The sequence below is a fragment of the Fukomys damarensis genome, unplaced genomic scaffold (genome assembly GCF_012274545.1).
Source record: "Fukomys damarensis isolate Sample0158 unplaced genomic scaffold, DMR_v1.0_HiC HiC_scaffold_9, whole genome shotgun sequence".
NCBI classification, from domain to species: Eukaryota; Metazoa; Chordata; class Mammalia; order Rodentia; family Bathyergidae; genus Fukomys; species Fukomys damarensis.
In genome coordinates this window covers 34,926,003-34,943,919 of record NW_022900921.1, presented here as the reverse complement: position 1 = coordinate 34,943,919, position 17,917 = coordinate 34,926,003, and the positions used below count along the sequence as shown (strand labels likewise).

Here is a 17,917-nt window from a genome sequence, read left to right as displayed (position 1 = left end):
TGTGCTTTCCACAGCTCAAAGTTTTCCAGGTAAAAAAGTGTTAAGATCTAAAGTCAAGGCCAAATGTGATCAGCCTTTATGGGTCAATCAGGAGTTCAGAAAAATGGTTTTAAATCCAAGGATTGGAGGTGCACTCCTAGAGAAGCTAATAACACTTAAACTTCACTACTCTGAAGAAACCCTGAAAGGGGTCCTAAATATGTATTTTTGTGACCATGTATTTTTACACATTTGGAAAAGTAAAATATTTACTATAACTGCCATGGATAGAGACTATTGTCTCTCCACTCTGACTCGCCCTGCCCCACTTGTGTCGGGCGATGCCTGAGTGTCTCCATTCATGTTTGGTACCTTCTAACGTGAAGTTTACTTGGAGACCACTTAGCCCGGGTTTACTGTAACATATTTATGTGGTTCAAGATGCCTCCTAAGAATTGTTACATTAGTCATCCCAGAGATTGGGATTCCCAGAGACATGGACCTATCACCCATAGTGCTAATTCTCCCAGTGTTAGGACAGGAAGGTACAAGGCCTAGAGCAATATTGTGATTCGCATTTTTCCCACAATGCCCACCAACAAAAAGTTTGTGGGTTGTAAAAGAAGAAGTGGGGGAAGAGGGAGGAAGAGAGAAAGAGAGAGACAGAGACAGAGACAGAGACAGAGGCAGAGACAGAGACAGAGAAGGAAATGTATGGAGCCAGAAACTGTTTTGGATCTTTCTTTTTTCTTGAGTTCATGATGTTTATGGCAATGTAGAGACTTTTAAATTACATTACATACAATTATATATTATATGTAATGTAAAATTTGGTACAATTTCTAAATTCTATATATAATTTATAACTCTGGTTGTATATTATTTTTCCCCAAAAGCTCTATAAACCCAAATTTACCTCTGCCAATGTTTCAGTATCTAAGAAGTCAACCAACTAATACTACAGACTAGAGGCAAAGGATGGATACAGTAAACCTTTCTGGAAACTGAGATTCCAGAAACTAAGAGGTATAGGATCCACATTGTCAAGAGTCTAGTGTAGCTCCAGGTATGCTCCTCTGAGCATTTTGTCCCTAGATTCAGAGCTGTAAATGCCCCCTTCATAGAAGGACAGAGTCCCCTTGAGAGAGCCGATTCCTGCTAGGGTTGTAAATCATCTCCTAAGAGCTTCCTACCACTCCTGTGATCCTCCAAGGGCTGGACAGGGAACCCCTGAGGAAACTATGATAATTTGTCATATGCACTTGTTTAAGTCACATTAACATTTATCCTCACATAAGAGCAAATCCAGGAGCTCCTTCCTTTACCTCAAATCTCCATGTGGACTTCTCCGGGGTGCCAAGCTCCTTATGCCTTCTTAGATAAAATACAGAAATGAAAATCAAGTTCATGTAATGTACTTAATTATGAGAACACATCCTTTCATCTTTTTTTATTACTGGATATTGAACACAAGGCCTTCATATTAATCTATACTTTCAACTCTTTTTATTTTTTATTATGAGACAGGGTTTTACTGAGTCACTAAGTTGCCCAGGCTGGGCTTGAACTTCTGATCGTCCTGCGTCAATAAGCCCCTAAGAGTTCTGGGACTGTAAGCATGAGCCATTACACCGGGCCACAATTCTTCTTTTATTACTTAAAGCTCTTAAGTATTTTGCACAAATGCAGTCGAGGTTTTGTTCAGTCTCCTAACTTGATTTTATTATTATTCAACCCCTCTGCCTTCACAGCCCATCTATAACCCACACTCAGAAAGATGTTAATTAGTAAAAGAAAGTAGCTAATTGAATCCAGCATGGTGTCAGGACTTATTATCACACATTCTTCTTTCTAATTGGGACGTAGGAGTCTCAAGAAGTTCCAGTCCATCAAATGAGTTAAAGTATGAGGGGATATTTACATATCTGTGTTCTCACAGAATTACAGCAGGGGAAAATATCTTATGACTTTGGGGCTAAGGACTAGGCATGTTTAAATTCCACATATTAAATTTAACAAAAAAGTGTCTTGTTATATGAAGACACATTGAAGTGAACATGCATTGTATATGAACACATCACATCACTGATATCACCTACATACCTCAAATAGCTTTAACCTCCATTCTCCTAAATGCACTGTCAACCTTTAGTTTAGGAAAGTTTAATTCTGTTTTCAAAATCATTAGACCATACAAGTACAGTAAAACACAGTTTCATTATTTCAGATGCCTACAATAAAGCCATCACTAAATGTAAACACTGTTAAACATCCTGTTTGGATTCTAAACTTGGTCAACATAACATCAACTGATAACCAGTCTCCAAGATGGCCACCCACAATCCCTCCTGACTCCACACCTCTATGCAGTTTTCACCAACATTGTATCAAGTCTGGATATGTGGCCAAAAGAATATGACATAGCAGTCCCATGTCACATTTTTTTTTTCTTTTTTTGGTACTGGGGATTAAACTCAGGACCTTGGACTCATGAGGCAGGCGGCAGAACCACTGAGCTAAATCCCCAGCCCTCTTATGTCACTTTTGAGATTAGGTTATAAAAGATTGCTCCTTAAACTTTGGGCACTGTACTGCTTCTTTGTTCAATCTCTCCCACCTCCCTCCTTTCTCCTCTCTCCTCTCATCACTTTTTCTGCAGAAAACTACCTGCCATGTTAGGAGCAGCTCCATGGAAGCCCCAGAGCAACAGCCAGCAGGAAAATGAGGGCAGCCAACATCCATATGGATGAATTTGGAAGTAGAGAGATTTGCCTGGCATATGACCATAGCATCAAGTTCAAACTTCATTATTCTATTAGGTGGAAAGCACATCTCTGTGACCTCATAGAGATGAAAAAAGCCTGTGCATGCTCAAAACTGAAATGAAATAATCTCCTCCTGTTCAACCAAAACACAAGTGTACTTAGAGCCGATGAAATTCTGGTAGAGTACGAACAAAGTCTCAATGGCTTTGCTCTGTTTCAACTTCAAGCTTAGCGTGTCTTTTTAATCCAGGAGAAAAGCACTAGCTCAAGCTCCACATACCAGAGGAGTATTTAAATTATATTGCACTGAATTTCTTGCAGTGTAATTCTTTGAATATGACTTTGCATTTGCTGTGCATTTAAAGACTGTTTCTGATAGGTCAATTAGTGCTTTTTCAGAAACTGTTAACTTTGCAACATGTCAAGTAAGGAAAGCATTTTTTAACCTATCAAGGGAATAGAATATGAAGCATTCAATTTTGAAAGTTCCCAAGGTAGAGGTCCATAGCTGCTAATTCACAGTATTTCTGGTGCTGATTCTATAGATAAGAAGTCAATCTTCCAAACTCAAAACTGTGGGGAGAAGCAGAGTAGATTTCCATTGACTGAATATTTTAAGATGCCCTTTTCTTTTTCTTTATTTCTTTCTCTTTTCCAAACAAGGCTCTCATTTGTGACTTTTCTGCTACCATAATCTGGAGAAAAGAGTCTGCAGGTACTTCATGAATTCCCCCTCCCAGGGTTTGCCCCATGGCAGGTGTACAGCAGACACAAGGAATGATTTGATTTTAATCAAGCCCTTGCTTCTCAGGTAAAACATAATAAGATTCTAGGAAAGAGAACAATACACAGTAAAATGAAAATGTGCTTAACATTTAAGAATACAAGAGAAGTGATACATAGCACATTGGCACATTGTAATATTCTCCTAATGAAATCTTACTTGATTCTAAGATGAAATATATACAATATACTACAGGAGAACAAGAGTTGATATGTAATCCAGAAAGATTTAGATTCAAAACAACATATAAATTCTTTTATTCTATTAATATGCCAAAACAAAGTAGGGGTTTTTTTTTTCCTCATATAAATATTCAAAACAACATATAAATTCTTTTATTCTATTAATATGCCAAAACAAAGTAGGGGTTTTTTTTTCTACTCATATAAATTACCAAACTTTGTACATTTTAAACTAGTGAAACAAAAAAGCTCTATGTAATGTTGGGCAATGGTGAGGAATTCTTCCCATATTACGTTCCTACTGAATATGGGAACATTTTTCCATGAAGAATTGTTACTTAAGAATCCCGAAACATACAGAAGTCCACTCATTCTTCCACAAATTAAAGTATGCCCTGAATCTCTTATTCTAGGCAACCAGGAAATACATTTTTATTTGCAAAATTAAAGTAGAGCTGCAATAAATAATTACTTGCAGAAATATACAAATAAATTTTACTTCTAATTACTCTAAAACTAATGCAGGGAAATATTACAGCTGTCTTTTTTCATCACTTCCTGGCTATGCAAATGTCAAAGGATCGTTTGGCAACAGTTGGATGACAGAATTTTATATCAACCAACAGTGTGACTGCCAGTCCCTGGAAGATAATTCTAGTGATGGGTGGAGACTGCAGCTCCTTATGGACAAGATCATTATCTGTATTTGACCTTGCTCTTTCATGGTTTCATTTGGTTTTGGTTTTTTTGTTTTGGGGTTTTTGTTTTTGTTTTTGTTTTTTTTGTTGTTTGGTTGTTTTCGTCTTTCTAAAAAATCACTTGTTAATTTCCCATCAGAGGGAATCAAGAAGAAACATTTTCAAGAATTGAACAAGCATCTGGCCATAACATAAAACAACTGTGTCAGTGAATCAGCACCTTTCTAAAATTGAGTTTGACCAATGAAGCAAACAGTCTAAAAAAACTTTTGTGTTCCACATCTGTCACTAACAGATATTTCCAATTGCTCTAAACTTCCTATCTGCTAAATAGTTCCCATATCGCTAATAAGTTCAGTCTGACTTTGCCAAAATAACACTCTTCTGTTGAATCAGACATCAAGTACACATTACCCAGCAGAACTAACTGCCTGGATTTGAACCTCACTGTACCAAATATAAACCGTGTGTCCCCAGGCAAGTAACTCAATCTAATTTCAGCAGTGATACAAAGGAGATAACAATAGATGCTGCCTCACAAGTTTGCTCTAAAAATTGAAAAAGACAGTGACCATAAAGATGCTTGGCACAGTGCCCAGCATAAAGGAAGTGCTCAGTAAGCACTGGTATTCATACTTTTAGTTGTTTTTCAACGTTATTTCTATCGTTTTTATTATTACTATTGCAAAACTATGAGATCAGATTTCCCAAAATGCGTGCCTACTGGTAGAGTCACATGAAAAAAATTTTAACTATTATCCACATATTAAAAGGCAATCTTACTTAAAAAGCTTATTTATGAAACCAGTCCATGTGTGCCGGGCTACAATAAGAACCAAACAGATAGGACATAAGCTTTGAACTCACAGAATCAGTCACACGCACTCTCGGGTCTCAGTTTAGTCACTGAGATTCCTCCCTATTCTACATCATGATTATTTTACATCTGCTTTTAAAACATATCCCAACCCCTTCTTAAACCCAGACTCTTCTTCTCTGCATAGTAATTCTCAGCTTCTCCAGTGATCAAATTCTCAACATTAATGATGAAAAGGACTTTGAGAAATTCATCTCCACTCCAAAGAACAAAGTTATAGCTAACAGGGATTCTATAATTTAGTCATGTCCTTATTTGAATTAAGATATGGAGATCGCAATAATGCAAACCCAGCAAAGCTGTAGGCTAAATAACTCTTCCATAAAAAAAAAAAAAAAAAATGGGAACTCTGAAATGAAGTCTTGTTCATAAAAGCAAAATTCCTTCAGGACAAATAAACTGATTGGTTTTTAATGGAGTGCAAAGTTTAATCCAGTTACAAACCAAATCACACCTAAATCAAATCAGGATCCTCCAGCTGACTACAAAGGGACTCTAAGAAGATGTCACACTATGGCTTTCCTAAACATCTTACTCCTGCGTGCTATAGTTATCATTCAGTACAATGTAGACATAATTTCCTCGTTATCCAAGTAGAATCTGCATTTCGTCATTGTAACTTAGAAAAACCCATATTGTCTCCCCAAGAGCAGAGAATAATCCAAGGCTTTTTGAAAAATGTGAGAGACAACATACTGGGCTGGGATTTAAGTACAGTGGCACAGCACTTATCTCCTAAGCTCAAAGTCCTGAGTTCAATCCCCAGTAGGGAAAAAAGGAAGGATGGGGAGGGGGACGGGAGGGGGAGACTTGCTGGTTGGTTATTTGTTTTTATTTTCTTGGATTAGGTGTTTGGTTTGGTGGGAGAAGTAAAGTGAAGAATCACAGTTGATGATTTGAGATATTAACCAAGGACTATCTGGTTGCAAGGAACAAAAGAGTCACTGAAATTAGTTTAAGTAAAATACAAGGAACACAGGGACAGAGGCCCTGATGAAAAAGCTGGTGGAAGCTGATATTTTATGCTCCAGCTCTGAGGATTCACTTTAGCCCTTACTTCGCCCTATGAAGTCACTTCTTTCTTCTCTCTTTGAAGATTATTGCTCTGACTCTCTACTCTTAGGACAGAAAATTCCCTACTTTGTGTTATGTCCCAGTTCAAATACATTTCAGAAAATATCTCTGAATTTGTATGCAGATATCCTGACTATCTGGTCCACTGGAAACATCTCTGCTTTGCTCCAGCAGGAGAAATGATCTCTCCATACCTCCAGGTACAGCCCTGAGTCCCTGCAGCCCCAGTCCTCAGGCCTGCCCCACCCCCACATTGTGTTCCCCAAGGAGCTCTTATCCCACACTTCCTGGCCCTTTCCTTTCCATTTCTGGGTTTTCTTCAGCTGCTGGCACTTCCTTCTCTCTGCTTCAACTGTCAAAGCCTTTGGAAAAGCTGTTGGCCAAAAGAGTTTGGAGCAAGAGTTGTTTTGGCATTTAGGGCTGTGGCAGCACAGAGAGATCTCCTGAGGGTCCCTGGTGGAGGAAGATCTAAGCACAGTAGCCTGAGGGCAGACTCAGGAATAGCTTACTTTCCATTTTATTTGAGATGCCACCCCCAGATAGGGGATTTGGAACGTTTCCTCTTTTCTCCAAACCTCTATGTAAAAGTAAAAGAATCTGAAAAGACAATTCTTAAAGTCTGGTCAAGTCATTTGACCAGGACAGAATGCCAACTTTGCCATCCTCATTTATTACAACCTAAGGCCTATATAATTGCTCGATACTTAAACTACATTTAAGCTCATGTTACAAATAACCTTATTTGCTACTTGTGAATATACTTGTTTTTAATGCTTTAAAAATCACAATCGAAAAGGTTTGGTTCTTTGAGCTTTTCATTGTCACCAGTGCTTTCAGGGGAGTTATTTGTTCACTCATTCTTTCATCTATTGCTTAGCAATCACCTCTGCCAGGCAGAAAGGAAAGGAAAGTGCAAGACATGGCAGGCTCTCAAAGCCAGCTGAGCCCAGCCAGGGAGAGAAAACTGCTTACCACGAAACCACAGCAGAGAACACTAGGTGCCTACACTAGTGCCAACCACTATAGCAAGCTGAAAGCACCTTCAAAGTTCAGAGCAAGGGAAAAAATACAAGGGATGATGTTACCCACATTCCTGAGTGTGGCTGTGAAGGCCCGGAGTCCTCACCAGAGGAGCTTTGTGAGCTGTGCTATGGAGAATCAGTGTCACGAAGACGTATAGTCAGTGTGCGGAAAGGGAATTTGGGAACAAGGGACTTGATGGTTGATTGGCACCCATGCTCCATCTGGCCACAATTCTTATTTTCTTGTTAGAAGTGGGGAGAAGATGCAGCTGAGAGGGAAAGGACATCAGACATCTGTGATTCATTCATTAGACCTAACTGCAGCTGCAACGACAACTTACCAAAGTCACAGGCCAGCTGGCAGGCGTCATGGGGTCTTCTCTGTTGTATTAGTGTCCATCACCATCGCCACCACCACACAACCATAGAACAGAAATCTGTCTTCCATGACTGAATGCTTGCTTCCTACCCCTCGTACTGTGGCCTGGCTCTGCTCTATTTGGACAGTTTATAAACAGTTAATGAGCTGGGCGTGGTGGTGCACACCTGTAATCCCAGCACTCAAGCGGCTGAGGCAGGAGGATCACTGGGAGTTCAAGGCCAGCCTGAACTACATAACGAAACCATGTCTCAACTGCCACCCCCCAAAAAAGACAGGTAATGTGGGGGCCAGGATGCATCGAGAAGAGTGGAGTAAAAGCAACATAGGATGCTCACAGGCACAAAAGTATGCTGGGACTGTAACCAAATGCAAGAAGAACGAGCTGCAGGTTCTGATTTTCCTTCTGAATGTATGAAGCCTGTGCTTTCTCTCCATTCCCACGGTGCTATCTCAATTTCTTCTAAGCAGAACCCCTAGCCCATTCCCCAAGAATGTGCCTCCTGTTCTTCAACCCTATTTGCAGAACTTCATTTGACTCCTTCTAACTGATTCAGTCACATCCCTTCCCCCTCAGAGACCTGTTTATGTCTACATCAAATGCATTGACCTAAAATTCCCAGCATCCCTCTCCATGCTCATCAAACAGCTCTCACACCCCACATGGCCTGCTCACTCCAGTATTTCTGCTTCGCTCCTCTGCTTGAGTGTATACGCCGTCCGAAACACCAGACCGACTCTTCCAGTACTGTGAGATCCGTCAAGTTTCACTATATTCATGAAGACTGGTTGTGACCACGCTACATCCTCCTCCCCAGTGAATAAATTTTCGCCAAATGCCTGCAATGGTGAGTGCTGTAGTTTGGAACTTAAATATCCCTTAAAGGTCTTCCTTCTAAAAGCTTGGTGCCCAGAAATTTGGTATAGGGAGGTAGTGAAACATCTAAACTGTGAGTTCTGGTGAAAGGTTGTCAGTCATTAGAGACATTTGCTTCAAAGAGACACCTTCCTGGTCTCCTCTTCTCACTCACCGGTTCTTCTCAGTCACAAGCAGATCAATGTTGTTTGGCCTCAAACTCCCACCATAATGCGTGGCCACAGGCCTAGGGCAGCAGGGCCAACCAGTCATAGACTGAATCCTCCAAAGCTGTGAGCCAAATAAGCCCTTTCTTGTGATAATTTGATTATCCTGGGAATTTCTAATGGAAAGCTGATTAACACACTAGATCAAACAATATTGCAAGTAATGGTGCATTTTAGTGCCTCTTGATTGCATCTTCCCAGTGAGATTACCAGCACCTGGCACCTGTCATGCAGGCTCCATAGGTTTTTAATAAATAAGAGTGAATCATTGTACTGACTGTATCATGTATATTATTTATTTCTCCTATAATAAGTCACCTAATTCAGATTCAAGGGCTTATCCAAAAGCATTTACAATATTAAATACACAGTGGCCGATTCTAGTGCCTAAAGGACTTGTCATGTCAATAATGAGGCACACAGCAGAACACTCCAAGTATAAGTGGTAAGTTGAAAAGTATGAATAAGTAAAAGATAAGGAAGTTGTCCTATGCAGCCAAGGCTCATGTAGGTAAATGTATTTTAGGGCAGAGAGATGGCAGGCAGAGTGCCAGAAGTATAATTGGATTAATAATGAGAAAGAGCATGAAGAAAATTGTCCACATTCCAGCGTGGACAAGAGAAGTGAAGGGGCAGCTGCCCATAATGGGGGAACCAGGCACAAAACATATGTGCAACCTGGTTCCTGTTTGGGTCTGTCCCCCAGCCATGTGCCCTCCTCTGTCAGAGCTGGAACAGGGAGGTGAGGCAAGGGCTCGCTTGCTAATCTGTTGACTATGGATCCAACTATCTGCTTATATAGGATCTATTTGTTGAGTCCAGGTGTTGTGTGTGGGTTCTGTTGGTGATTCATTTGTTCATTTACGTATTAGTAGATAAGTCACTGTTGTTAGATTCCCTGCCAGTTAAAGGATACAAGATGTTGGGCCAGCATTTCAGGTGAAAATAAGACTGATGAAAAGAGGGGAGACCTGATACTACAAGCAAAGTATGCAAGGTCCCTGGGAATGAGGCAAGAATCTCTTGTATCCAGAGAAAGCAGAGCCAATGCTCGACACGCCTAGTGTTGAAATTGTTCCGAACTAAGAGTTGCATAAATTTGCTTTGAGAATATTAAGCTTTATATAAATTTAGGGTAGACATTTTCATTTTACATTTTAATGTGTCTGGTAGCAGGATGGTAATAAGATTAAAAAGCATTTATGGTGGACCAGAAACTTTCTCAGTGCTCTACCCCTTGTTAACTCATTTAATCTTCATGACAACCCTACAAGCTAGACACTGTGATCAGCTCCATTTTCTAGCAAACCGAGTCAAAGAGAAGTCCAGGCACTTGCCCAAGGCCAGAACACTTGGCAGTGATAGAACTGGAGCTCAAACCAGAGCTGGGCTCCAGAAACCCTGCACCCACAGCTGACTTGAGTTAATGTGTGCACAAATACACCGAATGTGCTCACCCGTCTAAATAGTAAATCAAAAGTACATTTTATAATAAAGGGAACCTTAAAATCCAGGAATTCTGTATGTTACCTACGGACCTGGTACAGTGTATTGAATTGGGGGTGAGAATTCAATATGATTTACCAAATATTTATTTAGCTGTGAAGGATTAAGAGATGAGTAAATTGGAGTCACCTCCTTCTAGAGGTCAATAGGTAGTGAGGAAAACAGGCAAGTAAACAGCTCATTACAAAAGCCTGTGGTAAGTGCTACAGTAGAGTTCTGTTGTGTCAACAAAGCTTGTGGGCTTTTCAAGACAAAGGGATTAATTCTGCCTGCCAGGTTTAAAGAGATCAGCCTAGACAGCAGACAGATTCACTCAGGCCCCTGGTGTGTGGATGGTTATACTGGGAGAAGTGAGTTCTGCCTTCAAGGGTCTTCTACACAAAATTGGCAAAACATGTTCAATTTTCTTTTTCACTTCCTGCCCCCATTCCCAGTAGCATGAACTCTAAAAGTTTTCCAAGAGAACTAAAAGAATCATATCACAGAGAAGTATGTGCACCCATGTTTATAGCGGCACAGTTTGTAATAGCTAAATCTTGGAAACAGCCCATTTGCCCATCTGTTGGAAACTGGATAAAGAAGATGTGGTTTTTCTATAAAATGGAATATTACTCAGCCATAAACAATGAGAAAATAGATTCATTCATAGGAAAATGGATACATATTGAAGATATAGTCCTAAATGAAATAAATAAGTCACACATGTGTAAATACCGAATGGTTTCCCTGGTGTGAATAATCTGCAACAATGCATAAGATCCTAATAAGATTACTAACATTTAGAAATGGGAAGAAAGGAGCTAAAGGTGTAGGGAAGGTGGGATGGGTAGGGGAAGAGTAAAAAGGGAAAAGAAAAAGATGTGAGAGAATGAAAAGATGAAAATAAAGTGTTTGTAGATGGGGAGGGGAGGAGGGGGTGAAGGGAGGGCAGAGGTAAGGGGAAAAAATGAGAATCAAGACTTGTCATGTAGAGGTACAAGATCCCAACAATGAATGTAACTGTACTGTATCCCTAAAATGTACCAATAAACTCAATTAAAGCTGAAAAAAAATAAGCTAGGCTAGACCCATGGAGGGTGCATTTGTCTAGACCTGGATGGCTATAATTTCCTAGAAACGTGACAGCATAAAAGGCTTTCTCTAGTTCTCCCCAAATCCAGATTATGTGTCTCACCAGTCTGATTTGAAGCAAGGCTAATCTTAAACATAGCATGAGAGTAAAAGTAGTTAGCTTGGGAAAAACAGGCAGCTACACCTTGGGCAGGCATGGCCTGGCAGTGTGGGAGAGACTGGGAGGCTACAAGAGAGGAGCTCAGGCTTCTCCCGAGGGCGCAGGCTTCAGGCCTTTGAACCACTCCCATCCTCAGAGTGGAGGAAAAACACAGAAGGAAGCGTGAGGCTGAAATCATACTTCTCTCATTTCCATTTCTACCTGTGGGATCCTTTGAAATGATCACAATATGTGCACTGGGCTTGTGTTTATCTCTTCTTAAAAGAGAATTCAGTCTTCAACAACCAGCAGTCCTTACAAGGAAAATTCTTCGGGGAAATTTTGGTAGGCAGCCTTCATTTTTAATATTCTAACTACTTTTTCCTCCTAGCTGAGGTGATAGAGAAGGTTTAAAGCAAGAATGGGTTTCCCTTCCTGGCTGTAAGCACTTCAAACTCCCTACCCTCCAGTTTATAGAGGGGAACCCCAATCAGGAGAGAGCCCTGGGTCTCATTCGTGCTAATCAAGTACTCTGCCATGAGCTACATCCCCACCCCCGAGAGGAGAGCCATCAAATGTTGATGTTGCCACTCCTGAGTGTGCTTGGGGTGATCTGGTGAAGAGTACACAGAAAGGGCCTCGAGTGATGCCTGGGGAGTAGAATTTCCTTCAACTGCCTACTGTACATCTCTGCCTTCGAATACTATAGGGCTCCCCAATACTGATGTTATTTACCATAGTGTTACTGCTGGAACCAGAACTTAACCACAGGCATTTAAAACAAAATGGATCTAAAGCAGAGGATGAGGAATTTACAAAACCACTGGAAAGAATGAGTCTCCTAAAATGACTCTGCGAACAACTCTGAACCAGAGGCCAGAGCCACAGCAATTTATGCTGAGGGCTCTCCTGCAGCAGCAGCAGCAGCAAGAGAAGAGACACAAGAAGCAGTGTTGAGAGATCAGAGACCAGACCAAGATGCAGTCACAACCACCAAGGCTTCTGGACCAAGAGATAGCTGGAGTAGACTGGAAGCCCAAGCAGGACACCCGTACTCTTGCTGGCCACCCAACACAGTCAGGACCCAGAAGTCCCTCCACCCCTCCTCTTGACTCTTGTGAGAATGTCTACTGGTAGAATCTAATCTATATTCAGAAATACGGTTTTAAGGGAACATGGGAAATATAGTTTCTTGGTTGCCAACCATATATCAAACCCAGACTCTTATTACTGTGAAAGAAGAGAATAGAATGCTCCTCTCAGTACAAAATGGTAGGAGAAGACATTGGAAGGCAGAGAACAATATCTACAAAGACCCAGGCAAGGAAAGGGGTTTCAACAAGAACGTGAAACAATTGCAGTGATAAGGATAACAAAGCCTCTGTAGGGAAAGCTAGAAACTAGGCACCTGACATTTTCTAACAACTTGAGTAGAGATCATTTCTAGCCCTCCATATTTTCTCCCTTTAAAATAATAACACTTCATATCATGTCTTGGTTGTTCTTCTTCCCTGGGAGTCCCAAAGTCCTATCTGAAGTCCATCTGAAGTCTTTTCACAATTACTCACGTCATCACTGGGTCTGTAAAACACCAGAAGTCCTTTCCTCAAAGACCAGTTCTGCGTAAACAAAGTGAGGCAGAATTATCTACTTAGGGTTAGTTAATGCATGGAGTCACTAGCATTTTCTTGCCATTGGGTTTCCCGAGTTTTTCTTTTCAAATGCATTATTATTACTATTATTATTATTATTATTACTAAGCTAAAGAAGGACTTTCTTATGGTTGAATAGCTGAGTATTTCGTGGAAAGAAAGAATGAAGACAGTGGGTGACAACTACTTGTTTACAGAGAGAGCTTTTATATTCCAAAGCACCCCATCCCCGGTGACTGGTGAAAATAGGGTAGCAGACACAAGCATAGGGGACAGTGTTGTTTTCATTCTTTACTAATGTCCCTAGAAAGCAGTGTGCATTTCTCACATTCACTTTTCCCAAGGCCCTTATTGTCCTAGTTTCCTGGTAGAAGTCAAGCTAGTGAAGGCAGACCCATGTGATTCCTGTAGAATACTGAATGCAGTGTGTCATAGTACCAGGCAGGAGAGGGGCTGGACATATATGTATGACAGCAAAGTATTAATTACCAATTAAATAGCAAGGGACAAGCCGCCACAACTGCAAAGCCCAGGCCGTAGTAGAAAATAAAGACACAAGTTTCAGTGACAGAGTTTCACAGGCAAGCAAATCTGTGAAGACTGAGGACAAATAAAGAGCAGATAAAGAGGTGGAAGAAACCCAGTTTTGTCCCTGCCAAACTCTCCTGTGGAATTCATTATGCCTCTCTAATTTAAATCAAGTCATGGCTACCAAAGATAAGCTTAGCTCAGACACTGAAAGAACAGTTTTGAACAAAGCATTTGAACAAAGAATGGTAGATCTATCAAACAGATAAATATATTTGGAGTATTTGATCTTTTCTTGTGCATGCCTCTGTTTGCATTATCAAATGTAATATCTAATGATAAATCCCTTCTTTTCCTAGGTAAGAGGGAAGAAAAAGAGAATGTGTTTCAAAAACATAGACGATGAACTTTAGAGTCAGTCCTTAGGGCTTATGGCCAGAGCCTGCATCCTTTGTCTAACGGAGCCTACATAAGAAAAAGATCAGTGAGCAGATAAACACACAAGGGTAGGGATGAGTGACACTTAGCTGGGCCTTGAACATGTACCAGCAGAGGAACTATGCTGGATGATGTCCAAATCATTATAGAATGTGTTTGGAGAAATCTAGACAGACAACCATGGACACCATTCCCTGCCCACGGCAAACCTCTCACTAGAAAAGGCAGGCCATCACTTGTAAAGAGAGGTTGATTTGAAATTCTCCATTGAGGAATTTATTCCACAGGAAGAAAAATCATCTTCCTACACATTCTCCTGCCTGGAACGAATAACAAACCTTTTGGAGAGGAAAAATAGACTGTGTATAAACTTCTCAGAATTATCTGCCTAAATATTTTCAACAGAGATGATGGATATATTTATGCACATTTAACTAAAGTCAAGAAGTAGGAAAAGACAAAATAATCGATACTAGAATAACATTGTAAATATCTGCCTTGTGTTTGTACATGAGAATTTATTTAGTGAGTAAATAAATAAATAAATGTATGAAACTAATTTTTACCCCTCTAGAAAATATGAACCCAGTCTCTATCTTATAACAACAAAATTGAGTCCAAGTGAATTTTTAAAAATCAACTAAATGTTATCATAAAAGCAACAGAATAAGAGACACAAAATTCAGAAGAAAAAAAGGAACTGATTGACAAGTATAATTATGCAAAATAAATGCTTGATTATTGAAAATGCCATAAAGCAAACCATTAATACAAGGAACAGACAAAAACAAAACATGCGAAATACCTAATAGAAAAAATTAATAATGCCACAATATACAAATAGGTCCCACAAATTATAAAGAAACAGCCTTATAGACGCATGGACTAAAACTTTTAAGGGCAACCACAGAAACATTGTGCAAAGTGAATTTCCCCTGTCTCCTCTCTCTGACTCCTTCACACACCCAGTGCGCCCTCCTGTCCGTCTCCCTCCGGTTCCTCCGTCCCTGTCGTCATGCTCGCTGCCATCCTCGCTCGCTCCTCTCTGCAGTGACAGCCTCTGCCGCGTCTCCTCCACCCTTCTCCATTGGTTCTCCACACAGAAGCCAGGTCAGCCCTGAGGCAGAGCCCACTACCTGCATCCTCAGCCTCTGCTATTTTACACCGAGACCCCTGCAGGGTCTGCAGGGCCCGTGAAGCCTGGACCCCCATCACAGTGACGGGCCGATCTCCAGATGTTATCTTTCCTAAATTTTCTCGAATGCACTACCTCATCCAGCAATAAAGCCATATATTAAGCAGCTCCCTCAACCTGCAAAGCTCGACTGCTCTGGACCTCTCTGTTCCTGCATTCTCATCCTGTTTGAGGTACCACCTGTCTTCTGGTGCTTCTTTAAAATCTGAACTCAGTGTCATAGCTTCCTCAGGGAAATCACCCCACACCGTGCATGTCTCTTACCTGAAGATAATAGCTCATACTGTGTGCTTCCCCTTCGCAGCACTTGTCACACTTGCAATCTAATATTGCTTCATGGCTATTTAATTACTGTCTCCGCCAGTGGCTAGTAGATGCCAGAAGGGAAAGACCATCTCTTCTTGCTCACCATTGTATCATGTTGTGTGACCATAATAATTGCTCAATAAATAATGCTAACTAAATGAATTTTCATTAAAACTGTATTTTCATGTATTTATAGTTGTTATTTACATTTATGTGCTATATAGAAAATGATGTGAAGAGACATCAAGTTTTAGCAGTTTTTTACTAGGGAATTTAGCTGTGCTTACATTTTTAATAGTAAGCATCCCTTACACTGATAGGCTAAAGTACAATAAAGTGATTTCTATTTGGAAAAAAATGCTCAAAGGTACAAATTAAAGCTCTATAACATCTTGGAAATTTTTAAATATATCAGTCTTGGGAGAATCATGATTTCATATTCTATTTATATTTGGTCAGATTGTTTTTATAGTTAACTATACCTGTAGGGTTTTTGTATCATCTCACAGTTTATTAATTTGGATTAATTTTTAGATTTTTTCAGTTTCATTTTTGAGATTATTGGTACAATTTAGGTATACAACACAGTTACATTCATCACTGGGATCTTGTGCCTTTACATGACCTATTTTGGTTCTTCTTCTTTTTTTTTTTTTTTTCCATTCACCTAGCCTCCCTTCCCCCTCTGCACCCCTACCTATTTACAAAGACTTCCATTTTTTGCTTTTCTCGTATTTTTTCTTTGCCCTTTTTACCTTTCCCCTACTCCTTCCACTTCCCCTACTCCTTTAGACCTTTTTTTCCTGTTACACAAAATCAATCATATATTTTGATCCTTATTTACACTTTTAGTTTTTCACAGCAGCAAAAGAATTTGGTATTTACACACGTGTCCTATTAATTTCACTTAAGAGTGTGGCCTCAAGGTACATCCATTTAGCTATAAATGTTTCTAGTTTCTCCTTCCTTATGGCTAGTAGTACTCCATTTTATAAAAAACCACATCTCCTTTATCCAGTCTCCATTTGATGGGCAATTCGGCTGTTTCCAAATTTTACCTATTACAAACTGTGTCACTATAAACATGGGTGAGCATATATTGCTGTGGTGTGATTCTTTTAATTCTTTTGGGAAGATACCCAGCAGGGCAATAGCTGGGTAGAATGGGACTTCTAATTCTAGATGTTTGAAGTATCTCTGTATTGATTTCCACAATGATTGCACCAGTCTGCACTCCCACCAACAATGGAGAAGGGTTCCTTTCTCCCCACACCCCCACCAGCATTTGTTACTGGTTGATTTCTTGATAGCAGCCATTCTTTCTGGGGTGAGGTGAAATCTCAGTGTTGTTTTCATCTGCATTTCTCAGATGACCAGGGATGTTGAACATTTTTTCAGATGTTTGCTGTTTTTACTTCTTTGTCTGAGAAATGTCTATTCATTTCAGATACCCACTTTTGAATCAGGTCTTTATATTTGGGGATCTGATTTTTCTTGAGTTCTTTGTATATTCTAAGTAGTAGACCTTTGTCTAAGGAACAGCTGGTAAAATGTTTTTTTCCAAATTGTAGGTTGTTTCTTTGCTCTGCTGGTGATTTCTCTTGCAGCACAGAAGTTTTTTTAAAAGATGAGATCCCAACTGCTGATTCTTTGTGCTAGTTCCCATGCTACGAGGATTTGTTCATAAATTCTTTTTCTATGCCAATATATTCAATAGTTCTTCCTAACTTATCTTGCAGCAAGTTTAGTGTTTCTGTTTTAATATTTAGATCTTTAATCCACTTTGATATTAGGTTAGTGCATGGTGAAAGATAGGAGTCTAGTTTTAATCTTTGGCAAGTTGAAAGCCAGTTTTTCCAATACCATTTATTCAAGAAGCTGTCTTTCCTCCAATGAGTACGGTTGGCTCCTTTGTCAAAGATGAGGTACCTGAGTATGTCTTCTGTTGTTTGTGCATCTTCTAATCTATTCCACTGATTTTCGGGTCTGTTTCTTGCTAGTACCATGTGTTTTTTTTTGTTTTTGTTTTTTTTTTTTATTGAGTTTATTGGTACATTTAGGGATACAGTACAGTTACATTCATTGTTGGGATCATGTACCTTTACATGGCAAGTCTTGATTCTCATTTTTTCCCCTTACCTCTGCCCTCCCTTCACCCCCTCCTCCCCTCCCCATCTACAAACACTTTATTTTCATCTTTTCATTCTCTCACATTTTTTTCTTTTCCCTTTTTGTTCTT

The 17,917-nt window shown here is 39.9% G+C and overlaps 1 long non-coding RNA gene across 1 annotated transcript in view; it reads left to right on the top strand.

Moving 5' to 3' along the window:
* The first annotated feature begins 8,013 nt into the window (after window positions 1–8,013).
* LOC104855323 overlaps window positions 8,014–17,917 on the top strand; it is a 28,786-nt gene continuing 18,882 nt past the window's right edge. Inside the window, exon 1 of the long non-coding RNA XR_778372.2 lies at window positions 8,014–8,608. This is a non-coding gene — a long non-coding RNA (uncharacterized LOC104855323). The remainder of the gene's footprint in view (window positions 8,609–17,917) is intronic.